Source organism: Coptis chinensis, chromosome 9 (genome assembly GCF_015680905.1).
Source record: "Coptis chinensis isolate HL-2020 chromosome 9, ASM1568090v1, whole genome shotgun sequence".
In the NCBI taxonomy this organism is placed as follows: Eukaryota; Viridiplantae; Streptophyta; class Magnoliopsida; order Ranunculales; family Ranunculaceae; genus Coptis; species Coptis chinensis.
The window spans coordinates 48,472,500-48,496,346 of NC_141464.1; the positions used below are offsets into that span (position 1 = coordinate 48,472,500).

Consider the following 23,847-nt stretch of genomic DNA (forward strand, 5'->3'; position numbering starts at 1 on the left):
CACGTAATGGATTTCGATCAATGATGTTCACCGTAATGATATGGATTCCAAGGTCAAAACAATGTTCAAGCTCATTGAAGAAGATGCAGATTCTTTTTGCGAAGGGGCGAGATGTACTACAAGAAACGCGTCGAGCTAATGAAACCGGTCGAAGAGTTCTACCGAGCTTATCGTGCTTTAGCGTAAAGATACGATCACGCTTGCAGGGGAGCACTCCGTCAGCCCATCAGACCATGGCGAAGCGTTTCCCAACCAAGTTCCCTTTGTAATTTCGATGATTCACCATCCTCCGCAGAATGGCCCGAGATCGAATCAAGACACTCCTCGAGATGACCGCCCCGTGCGTGCATCCCTGAAAAGAAGTTGCCAAAGTTTGAACAATATAATTTCTAGGATGATGTTGGGCTTTAGGTGTTCCGGAGAGGATGAATGGGGCAAAGGGATTAGAAGTGTAGTCCGAGAGGCCACGGAGATCATTGCGACGTTTAACTTATCCGATTTTATTTGGTTTTTTCGACATATTGATGTGCAAGGAATTAAAAAGAGAGCCATGAATATTCAGTTCAGATTTGATACTTTACTTGAAAAAATTATCAAGGAGCGTGAACAAGTTAGAAGGACGAAAGTGGAGAAGAGTAGCAAGGATTTTCTAGACATGTTACTTGATCTATCGAGGAGGATGAGAGCTCGAAAATCAAATTGACCGAGCTAATATTAAGGCGTTCATGTTCGTAGTTACTCGACCTTTCTTCATTTTCATTGTTTTTTTTACATAAGCATTCTCATTCTCATAATAATTAATCACTTCAACATGTACCAATAATCCAATATACACACTCCATAACTCCAACATCAATCACTTGTACATGGTATATTACTAATCTACTAGATTTTAGTTGTTTTAGCAGCAATATTGTTTGTTGCTTCGCTAGGTAAAATTGTCCAACTTGTTATCACAAGTATGGTAAATGCAACTGATAATGGGCTTTGTTAGTGTTTGGTCAAAGTAATGTGTGTAACCTCCTTTAACACTGCAATTTACTTTACGGTCCCTTAACTCAATCTTTGTTTTATGTGTTTTTTTTTCTGTAGGACTTTCTTACATACCGCAACCGATACATCCGGGATTGTTGTGGAATGGGCAATGTCGAACTAGTTAATAATCCCTCGCACTTATGGAAAAAGCAAAAGAAGAGATAGATTCGGTTGTGGGCAAAAAACAGTTGGTTAAGGAATCGATATTGCAAATTTACCTTATTTTAAGCAATATTCAAAGAAACACTTAGACTTCACCCACCAATTCCTATATTTGAAAGAGAATCAACGAAGATTGCAAAGTTCTTTGGCTATGACATACCAAAGAAAGTCCATTCTTTTCATAAATAATTGGTCTATTTGTAGAGATCCTAAAACTTGGAAAACCCACTTAAGTTCCAACCTGAAAGGTTCATGTCTCAAGGCCCGTGTAATGAAAATGCAAGTATGGTTGATGTTAGAGGCCAACATTTTAATATTTTGCCATTTGGATCCGGAAGAAGGGGGTGTCCAGTGGCATTGGTCTGTTCAAGTTGTTCCTACTCTGTTGTTGGCTTTGTTGATCCAGGGCTTTGATTGGAGTATACCATCCAATGGTAATGAGGTAGCACCTAAGGTAGTTGATATGAGTGAAAGGCACGGATTAACTGTTCCAAGAGCAAGTGGTCTAACCCGAACTACTAGTAACGGATTTGCTCGCAATAATGAAAAGTAAGGGAATGGAACTCTTGTTTGAGAACTTTAGCTACGGACTTAGGTTAGCTAGCTCAGCTTCTCCTATGGCTATTTGGATTAAGGAAGTAGGGTAATGCACATACAAAGAGGCCTAATCTAATAATGGTGAGTCGAATCAGGCGCGGCAGCCGTTCCAAGGCTTTTATGCCACCTAAAGGCCTAAGATAGGAGAATGAGGTTCATGTTTAAGTATCCTCCGGGTTTTGCCTATATTCTTTGCTTTAGCGATTGAGTTCCCTTTTTCGAGTGGTAGCGCCTATACCTTTTAGTGCTTCGGCTAGTTAGTACATATCAGATATATCCTACAGTGGTGTACGTTATTTGGGGCTTAACCAATATGATTCTCTGTTATAGTTGATTGTATCTCTTTCGTTTAGTAGTTATTGACTTAGTGTGCTAACACATTGTTTGTGTATTTTTTTTAATACTGTGTAAAAGTTGTTATATGATTATATTTTTAGTTTATTTATTAAACAAACTAACACATTCTTTTTCATATTGTTTTTTAGGTTATAAGTGAGATAACACGGTAGCTCAATTAAGTTTGTTTGAGATGGATCGGTTGATTAGCAATTTGTTGGATGGGTTATGTAAATTACATTATTGTTGGATTATGAGACTTGATTTTGAATCAAGTGCTTAAGTTATTTAATTTTTTTTCTCCGTGAATAAATCATGTAATATGAACAAGTTCTTGGAATGATTTATGTTAGTAATAAAAGTATGATTCTTGTTTCCGTAATGGACTCTAGCTGTCAAGTGTCTGAATGTATTGGTGGTGTCGGAATGTATTGGTTTATAGGATTTTTTCAGATTTACGGAAAAAAAAAAAAAAGGAGTTATGACAGCTTCCAAAGAACTGTCGTGTGGCATACCAATTCTTGACAGTTTTTAGTGTTAATTTCTTGACGCTTTTGTTTATCAGGATGACACTTAAATAAAAACAGTAAAAAATGAAGGTTTATTTTTTGACACTTTTTCTAATAAATTATGACGGTTAAGTAAAACATGTCATGCAAAAGGATCCAGTTATGACGTTTATAAATGAGTTTTTGTCATATTAAATTCGAGCTTTGATGTCAGCTTCTCTAGAACCGTCATCAAAATTATGACGCTTTTGGTTAACTTTTATGACGGGTCTATAATGACGGTGGTTTTTTTAATGAAAAAATGTCATTAAACCTGTTTTATGACGGCTAAAAGCCGTCATCACAAGTCATTTTTTTAGTAGTGATGGCGGTTCTCATCACGCAAAAAATGATGTATGGTAGCTTTCTTAAAAAAAGGCAATAAATAATGAACGACCTGAAGATATTTCGAAAGGTTACCTTCATGGGTAGTGTACTCTTTTGCAATCTGGCGAACGACCAGTTGCGAGTCACTAAAGACTTGAAGTTCTAGAACCCCTAGCTATAGCGCCATCCGAAGTCCCATGATCAACGCTTCGTACTCCGCTTCGTTGTTGGAAGATGCGAAGTCGAGTCGAACGGACTTTTCGATCATAGTTCCATCGGGTGACACTAAGACGACCCAGATGCCACTCCCTCCAGGGTTGCTAGAGCCATCTACAAAGAGAGACCAGATTGATTTGTCACGGTCCTTTGCGTCGGCGAGCTCCATTTCTGGTTCCCAATGCGGGTCTTCAACAGGGAAATCTGCTAGGAAATTGGCGACGACTTGACCTTTCTGAGAAGTGCGAGGCACAAACTCCATGTAGTGTTCGCCGAGCTCTTCGGCCCATACTGCCATACGAGTAGTCTTGTTTTCTTTGTGGAACATCTTCTTCAAGGGGAGGTCGGTCAGTACTTTGATCGGATGTGCTTGAAAGTACGGCCTGAATTTTCTGGTCGAATACAACAAAGCAAGTACGGCTCTTTCAAGGAAAGAATAATTTCTTTCAGCTGGCTTGAGCGTCTTACTTGTAAAGTAGATCGGCTTTTCAGAGTTGTGCTCCTCTTTGAAGAGAACTGAGCTAATGGCGAAGTCTGATATTGCCAGATATAGCCCTAGTGTCTCTCCATTTATTGGTTTGGCTAAGACGGGAGGCGTGGTGAGGTATTCTTTGAGAGTGGCGAATGCTTGGTGGCATTGAGCATTCCATGAGAACGGTTCGCCTTTTTTGAGGAGTTGTAGGAACGGGCGACACTTATCTGACGCCCTGGATATGAATCGGTTGAGTGCAGCGACCATGCCTGACAACTTCTATATCTGTTTCTTTGTTTGTGGATCAGGCATGTCTAAGAAGGCTCGGATTTGGTCTGGATTTGCTTCGATCCCTCGTTGTGACACCTGATATCCGAGAAACTTACCAGAGGACGCTCCAAAGAGGCATTTCTCTGGGTTCAACTTCATTCGAGTGCAGTGCAACCTGGAGAACGCTTGCTCAAGGTCAGTGATGTGGTCGCCTGCTTTCTTGCTTTTGACGACCATGTCGTCGATGTAAACCTCCATGGTCTCACCTAACATGTCCTGGAACATGTCAGTTACGGGGGATGTTGTAACAATAAATTCCTTGCTCGGTAATATGTTTTCTCTTGGGCGTTCTTAAGGCCAAACGGGAGGATGTCGTCGTTGGTGAACTGATCTAGCAATGGGGTTTACATTTAATCTATGACATGCTACGTTGGGATCTATTTAGGGACCGCGACAATTGATATACTGGATAGTCGCGAAAACATCTTTATTCATGGCCTAAAAGCTTTTGAAACAAGTTGGGCCTTGAGTGGTCTAGCAATGGGGTTTCAAGGTTAGCCCCTGGGATCATTATACAAACTTGGGAAAACATCTTTATTCATCATTACAAGTTCCTAAGTTCACATATACAAACTTGGGATCATCATCGACCTAAAGTTGAGGACTGTTGGTGTTGGCTTGGGCGGCGATGCTTCTTCATATGGTGATACTTTAGTGATCTGAGGGAGAGTGAAAGTAGTCGCCCGAGCTGGATCGGTGTCTGTGGTAACAAGAACAGGGGCTGGAATGGCCTCTATGATCATGACAAAAGGGGCTGGAGTGACTGCGGAATTGAGATTTGTTGTGCGACATATGGCGGTGAGGCGGTTGGGATGCTAACGGGAGGGGCAACAACAGTGGGGGTGACCTCTGGGGTCGTGATTGCTGTATTGACAACAGCTGACGCGACGTCTGGGATCCGTCCTGATGGATCGACAATGGTTAGGCTAACTTCTGGAGTGGAAACAGACGACTGCATCTTCTTACTGGAGCCCCCAGCATGCTGTTTTGATGCGTGGGCTCTGACCTTGGCAAGCAGGGCTTTGACCATGGTATAACTGGTGGGCTCATTGCTTGTGTGGATTGGTCCACTGTCGATCCTACCTGCTGACAAGATTTGGTTACAATGATATGCTTCCAGTTGATTGCTTCTCAGCTCTATCATTCCTCTGGGGCCTGGGAAACGGAGAACTTGATGCAATGTTGACGGTACAGCTTGCATTTGGTGGATCCATCGTTGTCCTAGTATGGCATTATAGGACGACTTGATGTCCAGGACGCTAAAGCGTGTATTGCAGCTGACTTTGTCCTCTTTAGACCCTACTGATACTGGAAGGATGATATCACCGATAGGGTTGGCCCTGGAGCCATTAAACCCATAAAGGGGAGCAATCAGATCTATAAGAACTAACCCGGGTCGATCAGGACGCGCTTTACTATCCAGTCGCTAATCTTGACGTGGACGACCAATGCGTCGTTGTGAGGAAGGCAGACCTTGTTGAGGTTGGACTCTGTGAAAATGATATCTGCTGAATGGCGACTGAAAGCCGCTTGGAGCGCAGTCGCCTGGGAAGTAAAATGATACACTTCCTGAAGAGCGCCGACACGACGTCTTTTCTCTCTAGATGAGGTGACGGAATCATCGGGGAAGGTAATCATGTGAATGGTTCTAGCATTGTCACGATCTGAGGAGTGTTGTTCGCCGTTCGCAGAACGGTTTTGGGACGCCCTCATCGTGGGGCGAGCTTGAAACTCTTGGTGGTGACGGCAAGGTAGAGATCGACTGCGTACTCGGCGAGCCATGAGTTTATGTCGCAAATCACCGTCAGGAATGTTGGTGTACTGTTTAATATGACTAGCTTCGACGAGGTCCTGGAGATAGTGCTTAAGCCCCCAGCATGCATTGGTTTCATGGCATTTTGCTTTGTGGAATGCGCAGTAGGGCTTGTCAAGTCGATCTATTGGCTGCCTCACATTTGGTCAGAAGTATGAGGCGTGCTGGATCTTGTCCAGTATGTAACTAGGGGAGCGTGTCAAGATAGTGAACTCTCTGTTGTTATCCTGCCGGGTACCTGCCTTTGGTGCCAGCGACCTGGATCGCTTTTTGGCACGTGGGGTATGATCAGAGATCGCTGCCACCTCCTGGACCTCAGCTAACCACTGGACTTCAAACTTTCTTGCAACTTGATATACTTGTCGACCCGGGCATACAGTTCGAACAGCGTTTCTGGGCGCTCTTTCATCAGTGATTTGGAAAGGTCGGTATTATGCACTCGACAGGCGTGAGAATATGCCAGTGTGGCAAAAGACTCTTTCAGTCCGCTTTCCATACACAACAGTTCAACCTTGAACCGTCCTAAGAATTGGCGAATGGTTTCATCTTCCCTGAATAAGAGCTGGAACAGCGAATCAAGATCCGCCTTCTTTCGTCTGTTATGCACGTATTGGCTAGCAAACATATCAGTAAGATGTTCAAAAGTTTTAATAGAATCAGGTTCAAGAGAGAAGAACCAATCAAGTGCGCCATCCTTGAGACTGGCTGGAAATAGTGGACAGTGAAGATGATCAAACTCAGGAGAACTGTAGAGGGCCATACTTTGAATGTATCGAGCCACATGCTGACCGGGGCATGTGCTGCCATCATACATTGGGAAACGTGGCTGGATAAAATCTTGAGGAGAGGGTTTATTGAGAATCTCAGCACTGAACGGAGACGCGTGGTATGTCTTGAGCATCTTTTGAACAATCTGGGTCGCATCTTTTCTGACTGCACTCTGGCCTATCCTATGTGATAATTCGTTAATCTGTTGATTAACCTTGTTGATGTCGTTCTCAGCAACGTTACCGACTGGCTGCTGTTGGTAAGCGTCTACTTGTGCTCGTAAAGCAGCATTTTCTTGCCTGAGCAAGCAAGGAAATGCTCTCGTTTGTTAAACCCAGCTGGTCTGCGAGGTTTTGAACTTGAGCTTCGAGGCTGACCATGCTTTGTGGGCTTGAGAATTGTAGGTTTTTGAGTTGGGTTAAGGTGATTTCTCAAGTAATCGAAACCACAGACGGCGCCAATGTAAAGGGGCGTTTTGGTTTTCCTTTAGATGTAGCGAAGAAAGGGGAATGGGTTGAAGTTTTCTGGAGAGACCGAGTTCGCTGATGAGCGAGCTGCCTACGTATCCTCTTTTGGTTTTTTTTTAGGGGAGAGAGGAATCAGGTCACATGTAGTTCAAATAGGTGGTATTTATAGGCTTGTGGAAGTGTCAATCCTAGAGACACGTGTGTCTCTTGCACACGTGTAAGGTGGAGATTGTGAATGAGTGTTGGGTTGGTTTTAGTATAAGTCATGTGCTGATTGGGAGTTGGCGGTAGTCCCTATTTTCCGGTGGTGGGAAGTACAAGTAAGATTTTGGTAATGATTACCCCTGGTGGTGACTTTATCTGAAGCGTTCTGTCTCTGGCCGTTTGTTCGTACTGAAACATCCTTGTTCGTACCACCTACATGAAAGTAGCTGCTCACAGATCGGTCTTGGAGGTCGATGTCTTGGGTTCGCCTATTTTGCGCGCGTATGTCTTCACAAGGGAGCTGCTCACAGATCGGTCTTGGAGGTCGATGTCCTGAGTTCGCTTATGCTTCACGCGTGCGTGATATTCCTTAATGAAGATATTACTCCCGTACACTATCCAAGGTTGCCATGGAGTTTTCCACCCCGCTTCTCCTGTTACAAACGATCCTGTACGTATGGTGGATCCAGCCGTTAATGGAGCTAAGTACGTAATCAATGCAGTCCGCTGAAGCTGGCGTTCGTCGGGTTGTTTTCACTTCTTCTATGGGTGCGGTCACTATGGATCCTAACAGGGGGTGATGTTGTTGTAGACGAGTCTTGCTGGAGCGATCTGGACTTTTGCAAGATCACTAAGGTATATTATTTGCCATATCAAAATATAGTAACTTCATTTTATTTTTTGTAATGATGAAATAGTTATCTAACATTATTAATATAATTGATTAATTGAATTAGCAGAACTGGTATTGTTATGGAAAATCAGTTGCGGAGCAGGCGGCGTGGGAGAGGGCGAAAGAGAAAGGAGTGGATTTGGTGGTGGTGATCCCAGTATTGGTAATGGGTCCATCACTTCAACAAATGGTTAACTTTAGCATGTTTCACATACTCAAGTACCTCACCGGATTTGCTAAATCCTACGCCAACTCGGTACAGGCTTACGTCGATGTTAGAGAGGTCGCTTCGGCCCACATTTTAGTTTATGAGACGCTATCAGCATGTGGAAGGTATCTATGCGTCGAAAGCGTACTGCATCGTGGTGATATTGTTGAGATATTGGCCAAGTTCTTCTTCAGGCGGATCTGAGGTTGGTGACCGGGGCTACACCCCAAACTTCAAAAAAAAAATAGTATAAACACTATTTTGAGTCCTAGAGTGAATTACGTTAAACCGTCGAGAACCGTAACGATAAGCGATAAGCTATCGCACTAGTTCAATTTGGTGTGTACTGTTATCCATTTAGCGGTGAAGAACCCGATTTCGATACCCCATCGATTGATTCAAGCGGGGATTAATGCGATACGTGAAGGGCATACAAGATATACTCCTTATGCTAGTACTTTTGAGTTACGTAAAGCAATATGTCATAAACTTGAATAAGAGAATGGTATTAGTTATACACCTGATCAGATTTTAGTTAGTAATGGTGCTAAACAAAGTGTACTTCAAGGATTGTTTGATGTTTGTTCGTTGGGTGATGATGTTATAATTTTTGGTCTGTTTTATGTTAGTTATCCTGAAATGGCTAGAATGCCTTATGCAAATCCGGTGATTGTAGAAACATCTTTGAATAATAACTTTTTGTTGGATCCTAAAGTCTTAGAATCAAAACTTAATGAGAAGTCGAGGGTACTTATTCTATGTTCGCATTCGAATCCAACTGGATCTGTTTATCCTATAAAGCTTATGGAGGAGGTTGCTAAAATAGTCGCGAAACATCCTAGGCTATTAGTGTTATCAAATGAGATTTATGAAGATATTGTTTATGCACCAGCTACTCATATTAGATTTTTGCTTCTTTGCCTGGAATGTGGGAGAGAACATTGACTGTTAATGGGTTTTCGAAGGCGTTTGTAATGACTGGTTGGAGACTTGGGTACCTTGCTGGTCCAACACATTTTGTTCAAGCTTGTGGGAAGATTCAAAATCAAGCTACTTCAGGTGCTAGTAGTATTTCACAAAAAAGCTAAAATTGCTGCTTTAGGACTTGGATATGCAATATATTAAACCACACATTTCTTAATAATTGTATTTCTTAATAATTGTATATGGCAGGTAGGCACAGCCGCACAGGCAAGAGGGAGGGATACTAGTTATAATAGTATATAATTCATCTAAAAAAAAAAATTGTAGTGCATATTAGTTGTAGCAGCCCCTTTGAGTGGCGATCCTAGATCCGCCTCTGCTTCCCAGAATACCCGATCCCTACCAAGTAAGTATCGAATGTAATTATGTACATTACTGATTAATCAGTAACGAACTTGTCTTAAAATATTAAGTCATAGTAAGTTAGTTACCCAAGTTCCACTAGGCATGCCTCATTGTGCTAATGGAGAGGCTCACCGACGAAACCAAGGGATTGTTACTCCGTTTAAAGAGACATTTGATCTCAAGTAATTCGTGTTAACTTTTTTTTCTACTTACTTACGATAGAATATCAATTGACGCTTACCAAGTCTATGGAGTCTTAATTATGTTTTTTGTAGAGTATCATGCATTGCCAGTTTTGTTTTTGTTTGTTTGTGTTTTTTTTTAAGGTTGTTTTAGTATGTGTCAGAATTATTTTTTCTGCGTTTGCTGGAAACTAATCTAGTGCCAGAAGTATGTCTCAAAAAAAAAAAAAATTATGCTATGCGTTGTCAACTGATGGTAGTGGTAGTTTCATATTCCTTTTGTCAACTGATGTCGGTTGAAGGTGTTGGAACTATTCCAATTTACGTTTGCTATGCCTTGAGCCAGAAATAAAAAACTATGGCAAAACTATTTTCTTTCCGTAGTTTTGTTTTAGTAGAAAAGGTTTTTTTTTTCCATCAACATCCCAAAGTTATGGAAAAGGTGGACCACCCCCAAACTTTTTCTATCCTTTCTCTTATCTATTTCTATTAGAGTCCAGCTTGAAGCAAGGTGAAAAAATTCCCTCATAGGGGTTTAGGGGTTTAGCGGAGAAAAGTCTCCTAAGCACCCATCCACCACACATCAATTACTTTTTAATTATTAATTAATTCTAATTAATTAAAATCTAATTAAATATTTATTTTATTCTTTCTCCAAATTATTCTATTTTTTATAATAATAATAATAATAAAATAATAATAAAATGAAAGCTACACTAATATTTATGAAAAAACTCTTAAATAAATTTTATCATAATTCTTAAAGAAATGTAAATGAAATTACAAATTGCTACTTTATTACAATCCAAAATATTGACGATAATAACTAATACAAAATAAAATTGAGAAATTCGCAATGTAATTGAATGTAAGAGAACCCCTTGGAAAATCTACAATACATAATTAAAAATTTATTTGCAAATTTTTAAATTTTAATTTTAGTTAATAATTTATTTTCTTTTTATTTTGTAGAAACACAAAAAAAATGAAAGATTTATGGAAAAAAAAATATATAATGATTTGGAGAGAGAATCAAATAAAAATTTGTTTATATTTTAATTAACTACAGTTAATCACTAGTTAAAAGATCGAGATGGTGGATATGTGTGGTTGATGAGTGTTTAGGAGATTTTTCGCTCCTAAGCGCTAAGGAGCGAATTTACAATTTTAATGCCACTTGTCCAATTTTAAACCTACAACTAACTCCGTCAATTTTGTCGGTTTTGAATTTATATTTTCTTTTTCTCATTTGTTTTTCTTTCAGATAGTAAACCAAAAAATAAAAAATAAAAAAAATAAACAACTAAAACTCCCCCACTCTCTCCATCTTCCATTCGAAAACCCAACTCTCTCTCTCAATTTTGTTTTCCTGTAAATCCCATCAATATTTAAGATTGAATGCCATGATTATGTTTCTTTTTTCCTTTTTATGCTCATAATGGTCACGTAAGCATTTAATTGAATAAATGGATCATTTCATGTTCCAGAAATTATAGTTTGAACAAAATTGAAAAAAGAAATCAACCTCGATCTTCACAATACGAATCTGGAATCCTTGAATTCCTTGATAGCATTTCATTCCGTCGTGATCATGTCTCATCGTTTTACAAATAGAGACCATTATTTTCCTTCTTTTTTTGCTGGTTAATGAGGAATAAAAAGGGAATATAAATACATAAAATTGTTGGAAATGGAAAAATAATGGGGTTAAGTGGGGGGACACGTGGGTTGCTTATTGCAAATGTTAGCGGGTTGCAATTTCGGGAACCGGTTATTACATAGCCGGACGCGTACTCTTTCTATTATATATATATATATATACTATTAGTATAGCCTATAATGATCGTGGCCTCTTAAATTCATCCGGGTATTTTTCTGACGCATAATACTCTTGTTGAATATTAAAATCAGATGCCTAGATATTTATTAATAAGGACTACTTTGTCTTTTTATGCTTTTATAAATTTTCAGTCCCGATATCGTCCTTAAATAAAAATATTGTTTAATACTTTTAATAGGAGCAATCAGGCTTTTCATGTGGTAGTATATTAGAAAACCAAATCTACGCCATTCTCAATTGTACGGATTACTATAAATGCCATTTAATTAGCAATAATTAATTAGATTATTTAATAAGAGATTAAGAAAAGGAAAAGTCTAATCAGAGAATACGAACCAATTCTTTTCTCTTCTCTCCCATCTCTTCTATTTCTCATTTTTTTTTTTCTCACAATGAAAACTACTACTCTCATTCATTTAATTTTTCTTTTAATTTTGAGTTTTTTCCTGTAAGACAAAAGGAAATAAAAAATAACCAAAAAGTTGAGTGTAAAACCATTAGAAAAAAGCTCGGAGAAGAAAGTGCCATGGAGGAAGACCCCTCTCTTTATCTTTCCGGTTATATAGAAAATGTCAAAATTCCTCCTTCCTGACTTCGGATTTCAATCGGTTGAATTGATCTTATTCCTCTCTTCTCGCCTACTAGAGAACCAAAAGAAGAACCTTTAAGTCCACAAAATATTGATGAGAAAATTGGGGTTTTTTTTATTTGATAGTGCAGTTGGAGAGTTTACCATCGATGGTTGCGGGAGTGTAGATGGATGATAATGCTTTGCAGCTTGAATCGACTACGCAGTTTCGGAAGTTGTTTTCCATTGGTCAGTGTTTTGTTATTAGTTTTTATTTATTTTGGTGCAGTTTGTGACTGTGTTGTGTTGTGAATTGTTTATGTATAGAGCGAAGCCTGCCAATTGAGGAAGTGATTCAATCGGGGGTGGTTTCACGTTTTGTGGAGTTTCTTAGGAGGGAGGACTTTACACAACTTCAGGTTTGTTAAATGCTGTTTTTACAGTGTTTGAGTAGTGAGTAGTATTTGTGTTGATTATAATGTTGTTTTGGTTTATTTTGGTTTGAGCAGTTTGAGGTAGCTTGGGCACTTACCAATATTGCTTCTGGAACGTCTAAGAACACCAGGATTGTAATTGATCATGGGGCTGTTCCTATCTTTGTGCAACTTCTTGGTTCTCCGAGTGATGATGTGAGAGAGCAGGTATATATAACATGGACTTTGCATTTGTGTTTCCTATTCAATTGTGTGTTTGATAACTGAAAACAGAGGTTGTGCATTTTTGTAGAAACTTAGCATGCCGATGACTATTTTGTTTTGGCAAATGTAGGTCATTTTTGGGCACTTGGTAATGTTGCCGGTGATTCTCCCAAATGTTAGGACCTTGTCCTTGGACATGGGGCATTAATTCCTCTCACCGGGCACAGTTGAATGAGCATGCCAAATTCTCTATGTTGAGAAATGCAACATGGACTCTATCCAATTTCTGCAGAGGCAAACCACAACCTCCATTTGAACAGGTTAGTGATGAGTTGCATTTTATTTATTTGTGGGGTTATTAAGAGGTTGGGATTACTAACGATGTTATGTTCCTTTCGAAAACAATATGGCGGACAAAACCTGCACTTCCAGCTTGAGCGTGGGATTCATTCAAATGATGAAGAAGTCTTAACCGATCGTCTTTGTGCATTATCTTACCTTTTGATGGTACAAACGATAAAATCCAAGCTGTTATTGAAGTGGGAGTTTGCCCTAGACTTGTGGAGCATTCTTGGCGTGAGTAATTGAATTTGATTAAATTAAGTAATTTTCAATTAAGTTCGGTTTCCTACCATGCTTTATACTTTCGAGACCTAATTTGCAACTTATATTGTTTTAGGCATCCGTCTCCCTCGGTGCTCATTCCTCGCCTCTTCGAGACGGTTGGAAATATAGTTACTGGAGATGATCTTCAAACTCAGGTAGCATTAAATATCTTAATTTATGCTTTGTTCTCTTTTGCTCCAGTTGATGACATATTCCTTTTGCTGAATTGGATTATGACACACTCCTATAGTCCTAGACACTACTCTTAATATAAGGGAATTCCATAACCTGTGAGGTGATTAATGTTAACCATAGTTGGTCTGTGTTCTTAAAAACACCATTATTTAGACCTTACTTGAAATGTAGTCTTAGTCGACTAACGACAATTTTACCTCATAACAATGTTATTATTATTCACGCTGCTGCAGGAATGCCTACCTCTCCAGAGCTGTGGTATCATTGATACTGGTGGTGCAAGAAGTTTGGATATTTGAAGTGGATTATCTATGGAATTATCCCAGTACCAAGGAATGTTTAGGAAGTTTGCAAAAAATGGATTTGTTTACAACTTATATATCAATGCTTTGCTATTTGACGACTGAAGACAGTAGTTAAGCGTTGTTAATTTGTTTGATATCTGACTCCACTTCTCTGTGTTTGTATTAGTGGAAGGCATGTATGATGTATCGAATCATGGTGTAAATCTGTTTGATCTTTGCCCTTTATTATAATTTGCTTTCTGTTCTGTTCAAAGGCATTTTTCTTTCATTGTTTTTTTGTTTATTCTAAGACTTAAGGCGGTGAATGAGTTTTATGAGTCCTTTATGCTGCCTCAAGTATCAAAGTTCTTAGACCCTTTGAATCCTCCATGGAAGCAATGGGTTGAAACATTGGATGGAAACACGAGCATTCCAGATGAAGAGCTTGAAGAAGTCATCAGGACGTCTTGGAAAACATGGAAATTATATGGGGGCTTTCAAACTTTCTCTCCAGATAAGTCTTTGTAAGGATTGTTTCATGTATAGGGTAGTATGCTCAGGAAATTGAATGTTTGTAAAATCATACGGAGTTTTTTGTTTGTAGCACCAAAAGAGGACATACAACATACTTGTGAAGCAGCTTGGTGAAGAGGATTCAAGGACGCGGGATTCTCAGAACTGGATCAAGACTTTTAAGATGCGTGATCTTTAATTAGGTAAAAAGACATCTTAAAGTTACAAGTGTTACCTTTTAAGTGCTATATTAGAGTTTGTCAATTAACAGAAAGCTGTTTGTTTCCCCCCTCCCTTGGTTGATTTACCTTATACAGGCAACTGCACAAAAGCAAAAAGGCACGCAACCAATGTTGCTTGCTCAGAAGGCTTTTGATATATTGAAGGTACTTGCTGATTATTATTATCTTGATAAGATAGCTTCATATGAAAATTTTGAAAATATATGCGAGGTATTGAAGAAATGTATTTTGGATAGGAGGCCAATCTGGAGTTGATTCAAGATTTCCAAGCTGCTGCAGCTAGAGGGTCTCGAAATGCTGGATTAACAGCCAACAAACTCTTTGGTACATCAATAATGGGGTGTCAATGAATGGGCTGCCCGTGCTACATCAGAGGTTAGGAAGAAAGCGGCAGCAAAGGGCCTTCCTGTACGCCCACATGGTGTTCCAGTTTAAGTTGTGCCTCCACTCACACAAATTCTCAATATCATCAATTCTGGGGTAACCGCAGAATCTCCGAGCAATGCAGAGTCAGAGGAACCTAAGAACAAGATAGCTGGTCCTTCATATAAACAGGGTGATGTTAAAGAATATGGAGTTGTCACGGGTCGAGAAGATAAGGCTCCTGCTGGATTGGGCACTGGTTTAGCTTCATTGGATTCAAAGAAGCAGAAAACAAAATTGAAGTCAACCCTCTCATTGGTAGCAGACAAAGCACTATCTATGAAGAATTAATATGGTCATGCCATCAACGAGTTTTAGTTTTTGCAGCTTAAAAGTTTAAAGTATATTAATGGATTGTTTTTTTTTAATTTTTTTTTTCTAATTACCTCCATGCTGATTTATAATACAATTCTAATGTGAACTTTCTTAGATTTTCTGCTATTAAATGAGTTAATAGGTCTGCTGATTTGCTTTTTATATTATGTTTAGCAGGCGTCATTTTTCATGAACACGTCCCAGAGTTGAAGAAAAAAGTGTTTCACAAGTATGGGACTAAAGCGCAAGCAATCCATACCCCCCTTGGACAAGGTTAGTTCTAGGAACTGAATGTTAGTTCTTCATAAAGATCAAGCACTATCAAGGTGTAGTCTCTTGGAACTCAAAGTTAGTTCTTCATACATATCTTCCTACTTTATGCAGCACAACTACTGTTTAATCTTTTGTACCAATGGATAATTGCTTTGGATGCACATGTGGTTTGAAGTGTGTTGGAATCTGAGTATGATAACTATGGTTTTTTTTTTGCCCGTAAGTGGATTTTATCATATTGATTGTTTACATTGGAAATTTAAGCTTATGTGTTGCATACAAAAAATAATAACGAGCAAGGTTGTTATGCTGTTTTTCAGTTTATATGACAATATATACGGAGGATTAAGGTTGCAACATCACTACTTTAGCATGATTATAATAGTTATAAAGATTATGGTCTTCACTTCAAAGCTGTGCTCTCAAAAAATTTCCTAGCAAAACCTTTAGATTGTTGGGTATGCTCTTAATTCATGCTTATTGAATATGGGGTGTTCTTGATTTAGCTCGTGGTTTCATCGATTCCATTTATTGGTTATGACCGAAGCTTGGTCAGAACTAATTTTATTAATTATATTAGGATTGTTATACCTACTTGCTTTAGTTAAATCACCGAACAAATTCAATTAAAGATCTCTTCTTTGCTCCCAGGTGTCAAATCTTGCTCTTTTGAGCTTCTACATCTGAACATTATGGGCTGTAACTTAGTATTTTCATTTTCACTTATTGTGAGTTCATTTCATGGTTTGTCTTTGTCAAATAGTTAGCATGAACTTTGTTTGAAGTAAATCTATTCTCTGGATCAACAATTGGACAGTCCGTCTTCATAAGCAAGTGCAGTAAATGTGATGTTGGCAAGTGACCAAACGTTTGTTATGTAGGCAGGCCTTGTGTATTGATTTATGAACATAACTTGTATTGATTTAGGAACTTAACTTCATTATAGGTCAACATATGAACGTCTTTGTTCTGGTATAGTTCAAGTGACCAGAAGTTTGTCTAGGAGGCAGGCCTTGTGTATTGATTTAGGAACTTAACTTCATTATAGTTTAAAATATGCATGTATTGGTTCTGGTATGAGGTATTGCGCTCCCTTTGAGATATACTGATGTGTGTATGTCCATCAGCTTAGGCTTTGTGGTACTCAACATTGTTCAATATAGCTTTATATGTCCAAGTTACTCAGCTATCACCTACCTCCGTTGGTGTCATATGAATAAACACAGCTTGAATTCAAATGTTATCGTGTTGATTGAAACTAATTGACACATTTATTTCATTTACTTCATGTAGCTTTAAAGTTCCAACATTCTGTATATTCATAGAATGCATCTAGGGTAAAACAGGCACAATTGTTCTTTCAAAATGTTCTAATGTTAATGTGCTGAGCATAAATTCACAAACATGGCTCCAGTAGTTTTTCCAACTTAATTGGTAACTGCCATTGATGCGGGCCTGCCACTACAAATGACATTTTGGTGCTGATGTTACTCACTCCATTCCTGGACTCCTGGGGCATATTCTAGCCCTTCTATTGCAGCTGTAAGTAGCTCTTTTGTACCTGTACTTGCTAATGTGTTACCCACATCCTTCCATATTTAAAATGTTATCTATTATTGGTGGTTGCTTCCATGGACTGGCTAGAGATACCCAAAAACAAAAGTATGGTCTCGGCGCAACACCATCGCCAAGGATTTATCCAAGAACTTTACTCATAGGTTGAAGTTGGGAACCAATTGAGCCCAAAATATTGATATTACAGGTTCTTGCTTTCAAATGATGCTCCAGCTTCATGATGTTTATGACCCAAACAAGGTTAGGGGTTTAGTAACTTTGAATGCGTATATGTGCAGATGTGCTTACTTAGCTACTAATTCTTTTCCGAATAGTACTGTTCATCAGATAAATATCAAGATCAAGATTGTTTCTGGAACACCATGTGGAGCATTTACTATGGAACCTAAGGGTGCTCAAGCTAACCGGGTTGTGTTGGACAAGTAAGACCAATATATCCAAAAACATATTTTAAACTTAAATACATGCAATTTTGGTTATGAGAATTCAAAACTTGGTAGTTCTTACTGAAGATTTACTTTTACGTTGTATACTTCCCCTAATCCCTTTTGCTTTATACTCAACTTGAAGATCCGCATCAAAGGTACCTCTCATACAGGGATGATTCCGTTAATAAATATATCCTAATAATGTACAATAAAAAAAAATTATGGTATATTACTATATTTGGTGGTGCTTATTGGAGAAAGTTGGCGATAAATCCAACGCCTAAAATATCCATGTTAGAATAGGAAATATCTAATTTAATGAATTATAAAAAGGCCATCCAATTATAATTCTAGATAACTATAACAATCTGAAATTTAATATCTTTAAATGAGTAAAGAAATATTTTCTATCTGAATTAAGTTCATCCCAAAGATACTCGGTTAATATTGGAGTATCAATGGATTCAATGGGTTGTATTCTTGATGATTTCTTGCATATATATGAGTATGATGCATTCTATTTCATAATGCAGTTACTATACGAGAATCATTCTCTTTGACGATTGCTAAGTTTATGGTCGTATCTGGGGCCTTATTATTCTTTTTTTAATTATTGGGGCCCTTACACAAGTATTGATTAATGGTTGTACACTGTTAAAAGGTTTCTTCCATCTACTTTTTCTTCCTTTTGAAATTTTTTTTGAATTTAAAATTTTGAAATCTGTCGTCTTTTAACCTTAAAATTTATCGTTCGAGGCCACACACTATTTTATTGATCCTTAAGTTATAGCACAAAATAGTGTATCCTATTATTTAAGGTTTGCGCTATATCATGGACACCATTGCTTATAATTGAGATATATATATAGCATTCACATGCTATTGTTTAGTTGGGGTAGATATATATGTAGTGTCGGATTTGTGATTTCTAAGAAACATTGAGGTTGTTCTTGCTGGGTTGGGTACGCTTTCACTCCACAATATATATTCAATATTTCGATGATTCAGTCGAAAGACATCCATCTAGCGCCATTGGATCTAATTGCTTTACTTTTGTTTGCCATTTTTCAATTCCATCAAAAAAATTCGATAGATTAATGAAAGTCGAGGACACACATAGTTTGTTGATTGGCTATTACAATTTAGCCAACAACTTTGCACTAAATTTTCAAACCCAATTATTTTTTTCTCTCTATTTAATAAATCCACGCGCCGTTGCATTAGGTTACTTTTGTTTCCGGCTTCAACGTATTATTTTAATTTTTTTGGTTGATATGGAACACAAGTCAAGGTTTTGGGTATGCCATTACACAAACTAAGTAAATGAGTTAACTTAAGCATTGTAACCTTAATCTGTTTGATACGTTCTTTCGTTTGCAACCTACTTGAGAATAACTAATGAAGTGGTTAAATTTTTTGCAAAACAGGTTTGTTTTCCCATGTCATTGTACATATATATACTGGGCTCTGCAACTTCATAGTGGAATGGTTTCATTTTGATTTGCACAGGTGCAAATATAAGGAATTCGAACTAGGTCATGCAACTCCAGTTATTTTTAATACTACTTCAGTGGCTGACTAGGTATGACAGTGTATATAATCCCTGCTCCTTCATTTTGTTATTGAATATTTTGAATGATTACCCCTCTATGGGTAGTGTAACTTTAGTAAAAATCTATTTTCCTTCTCATTGTAGTTGCAAGATCATAGCAAGAATTTTTCAATAGATTAATTAGTTGCGAAATGTAAGCTTGACATTGTCACGCTAGAGTCTATGTTAATGTTTATGGCTTATGGCTTACTTTGGTGATTAGTTCACAACATTTGCTGAAAGAGTTGTTATTATCAATGTGAATGAAGGCATTATTTGTTTATTAGTAAGACATTTATTTGCTTTATCACAATACTGTTACGTTTGTTTCACTTATTTCACATGAATGTTAACATTGATGAAGTCAATTTGACTTAGTAGTGGTTATTGGTTTCAATCTATTTTTTTTTCTTCATTCTATGTTTTTTAATTGCAAATTTAATTATCTTGAAGTAATCTACTTTGATGAAAGGTGCAAAGTGTTTTTGTCTATCTTTGTTTAATCTATTGCATTTTGAAATAGGGTACTCAATGAAATATATTGAGAAAAGGCGATACATCCATTTTGCTTGATTTATGTTTTTACGTGGCATGGTGGTTGTCAATAATACCATTCTCACCCATTGATTGTGTCCTTGGCAGGTCAAGATCGAGCATATTACACATGATTTACATCTAACTCTTATGTCTACCACTTGGAGAATAGATAAGCTATTTTCTCTACAAGCTAATCTTACTCATGACATTGTTGTTATTATGGATAATATTTCTTCATCATTTACATTTTAATACAACGTAATGTTTTTTAGAAAATTAATAATAATGATAATAAAAAAGTAAATAAATAGTAATAATATAATAAATAAGTTATGGCATGTGCATAATATAATGTTCACAGACATTAGAGAATCAGGGACCACTTTGAGCCTGCTCCTTCCATACCAGTAGCTACCGCCATTAGTTCGTGATATAAGACTAAGTCCTTACTTGAGCTGCCATTCATCCCTAAAGGGATGTATAATTAACACGCAACTATGTTCACTACACTAAGTAGGTGACATCTATATATATGAGGCATCTGGTCAGTGGCGGAGCCAGGAATGTAAGTGAGGGTGAGCCACTCATAAACCAAGCATAAAAAAAAAACACACTAATTTTTTTTTAACTAAAAATTCAAACCCGATCACAAAACAAGTATATTTCGAACATAAAAAAATCATATAAAATAATTGCAATAAATGTAATATAAAAAAAATAAGAAAAGAAAAAAAATAATTCAATCTAAACAAATACTTATTCATAGTTGTCTTCGGCGCCCTTCTTTTTTGTCACCCTTCTTCATCTTTTGGAAGCGTTGCAAGATCAACTCGGTATCAATGCTATCAAAAACTTCTTTTTCAATGTATGTTATTAAACAATCATTTAACCATTCATCCGCCATCCGATTGCGTAGACGATTCTTTATAATATTCATAGCAGAAAATGCCCTCTCCACAGTAGCAGTAGCAACAGGTAAAATCAGCGCCAACTTAATCAACAAATACACAAGTGGGTACACAATGTCTTTCTTTGTCTCAACCATTATTTTGGCTAGGCTGTTAATTCCGTTTACTTTACCAAACTTAGTATCGGAACGCACATCAATGATATAATTCTCAAGCTGATCCGCTAATTCCATCTGATCTATCTCTGAAAAATCATCGGGATAAAGTCGAGCAAAATGGATCAATTTTTGCTTATCGAAAGCAGCAAATGACTCTCAAGGATCAAGACATGCCATGCAAAGAAGTAATTCTGTGTTTGCTTCATTAAACCGGTCGTTTAACTCTTGAAGTTGCAAATCAATACAGTGATAGAATAATCCAACACAATAGTAATGTAAATTGGTGCTTCCTTCCGCTCTTCGTCGAGACCTCCCTCGAGCCACATACCTCTCTTCCATATTTGGAACAACCACATCATGTTTGGCACATAGTGAAGAAACTTCAATCAGGAGACTATCCCACCCATCATCTCTCATCGTCTGTAAGCGTACCTTTGCTATTTTAACAAGAGCCATAGCATTGACAATGTCTTGGTCTTCACGCTGCAAAGCCTTTGATAAATCATTGCTAATTCCTAGTATCGCTTTCATCAAATGCAAATTTAAGATAAATTCAAAAAACTGCACTGAACTCAATAATCCGTAAGCCTCACCTCTTTGTTCCGAGCTTGAACCATCTTCCGCTATATTATCAAGCACATCAAGTACTGAACCATAACTGTTTATCATGCCAAGAAGTGTATAATAGTGTGAGCCCCATCGAGTGTCACCAGATCGTTTAAGACTAGTCTCTTGATTCAACCCTTTACCATTTGAAATTTCTTTGCTTTGTAAGGCTGCAATAACTCTAGTCTTCATTGCTTCACGTAACATATCTCGTCGCTTACATGATGCTCCGACAGTATTTACCACATTAGAGAGAACACTAAAAAGGTTAGCAATTGACTCATGGTTCTTTGCAACTGATACAAAGGGCTAACTGAAGCTGATGAGTGAAACAATGAACATAAAATGCATACTCATTCTCTTTCATTATAAGTGTTTTTAGGCCATTCAAATCACCTTGCATATTGCTGGCCCCATCATACCCTTGTCCACGCAGTCTAGATATGCTTAACCCATGCTTAGAGAACAACTCATCAATTGCCTTTTTAAGTGTTACTGCACTAGTTTCCTTAACATGCACAACTCCAAAAAATCTCTCAATCACGCAACCTTTCTTGTCGATATAACGCAAAACAACTGCCATTTTCTCTTTAATTGATATATCACGTGCTTCATCGACTAAAATAGCAAACAATGAATTTCCATAATCCTTTAAAATAGCATTTGTAGTTTCCACAGCAGCTGCATTCACAATCTCTTTTTGTATATCAGGCGAGGTCAATTTCCGATTTTTAGAAGCATTATCAAGAACGTTCTTAATGACTTCGTTATGATCTTTCAAAAATCGTATAAGTTCAAGAAAATTGCCTTTACTGATCGACTCCTCTGATTCATCATGGCCACGGAAAGCTAAACCTTGTCTCAAAAGAAACCTAATACAATCAGTTATTGCAGTTAGATGTATTCGATAATCCCTTCGAACTTGGTCAGATTGTCTCTCAAGAAATGTTTCGATATGCTGCTCTTGATTTAGCAATGCCTGTGCTGCCCTGTAAGCAATATTATGAGCACTATTTGGTCCTCCAACATGCTCTTTTAATTTGGTTTTCCTTTCCTAATTAGTAAACCCCTTGTAAGAGAAAACATCTCCGCCTCCTTGTGCCCCCTGATCAGATTTAAAGAGATAACAATAGTGACAAAACGCAGCATCTTTGTGAATACTATATTCCAACCAACTAAACTCTTCATACCACTCTTTCCGAAAGCGATGGTTCCTCTTGCCTATTGTCCTTGGAGGAAAAGTATGATTAGGCTGGCAAGGACCCCTAAGCAAATATGTTCTTCTCACTCAGTCACGATCATTAGGATGATAATCTGAAATCTTGTTCCTCAATCCAGGGTCTCCCGGAAGACTAGACAAGTCAAGTTCTTCACGATTTTCATGTTGAACCAGCTTTGACGTAGGTTGTTCAACACCACCATCCTCAGTTTCTTGGTGACTTCGATTTGAAGAGGATCCTACTTCAACACTAACAACATGGTCTGTGTTACTACTTGGTTGAGCGAGCAACGACTTTTCTTTGATCAAATACTTTAGCATAGCTATTTAAACAATTAAAATAAACCACCAATCAATTTAATTGAAATTGCACGAATTAAAATAAACCACCAATAATGTTCACAAAATAAAATAATACTCACAAACATATAAAAATCTAAATAATATGGTTTAGGAAAAAGTACAAAAAGATGACAAAAAATTAAATAATATAAGAGTTACCTAGTTACCTTCACAAAACCGGTAGGTGTAAAGTTGTTTGTTTGAGTAGAAAAGTAGAAGACTTAAATTTTAATATATGATAATAGAGAATGGAGGAGAAGAGAAGTAGAGTGGGTGAGGGTTTTTTTTTTTCTTTCTATTTTTTTTTAATAGATACAAGATAGTTTCTGTTTGGGTTTATATATGGGTGGATAAATACGAGACAAAGAGAAACGCAAGGAACACAAGTACTATTGACTTTTCTATTTTTTTTTTTTGTAATATTTGCTTTAACCGAAAACATACATCCTTTTGTACACATGATATCAGCACATCCTTTTAACCAAATTTAACCGAATCTATTTGTACACATGACATCAGCACATCATTTTGTTTCCTTTCTCATCAGCACGTGCATACTTTTCTTTATTTTTTTTGTCTTTTACCTATAGCACTTAGCACTTGCGGGCAGTTTGCATAACTAATAATTTTTTTTTTTGGTTTGGGTCAAAATGAGGGTATGCTAGGGTGTATACTGGGCCCCCTGGCTCCGCCATTGTATCTGGTGGTTCACAGGAACTATATATATTCACTACATTAACTGCTCTGCGTACATCCCTTAGTACTCCTTCAGACCTTGCATTTCACTCCTTCATTGATCCATCAGTATTGAGTATCAGTTTATGGTCTCATCAGTTGCACCACTTAGAGATACTTTGCTTAGAATTGACCTCAAAACTTATATTCTACAACATGCATCTTAACAGAATCTTGGACTTCC

General features: G+C 37.7%; 4 pseudogenes; 3 read left to right on the forward strand and 1 right to left on the reverse strand.

The window, feature by feature from the left end:
• LOC147476417 (cinnamoyl-CoA reductase 1-like) overlaps positions 1–9,490 on the forward strand; it is a 42,805-nt pseudogene extending 33,315 nt beyond the window's left edge.
• On the forward strand, positions 8,418–9,281 carry LOC147476419 (bifunctional aspartate aminotransferase and glutamate/aspartate-prephenate aminotransferase pseudogene; annotated as a pseudogene).
• A 2,741-nt stretch (positions 9,491–12,231) lies between the features above and the next one.
• On the forward strand, positions 12,232–17,565 carry LOC147476420 (importin subunit alpha-1a-like; annotated as a pseudogene).
• Positions 17,566–20,248: 2,683 nt separating this feature from the next.
• On the reverse strand, positions 20,249–22,907 carry LOC147476421 (uncharacterized; annotated as a pseudogene).
• Positions 22,908–23,847: the final 940 nt, after the last annotated feature.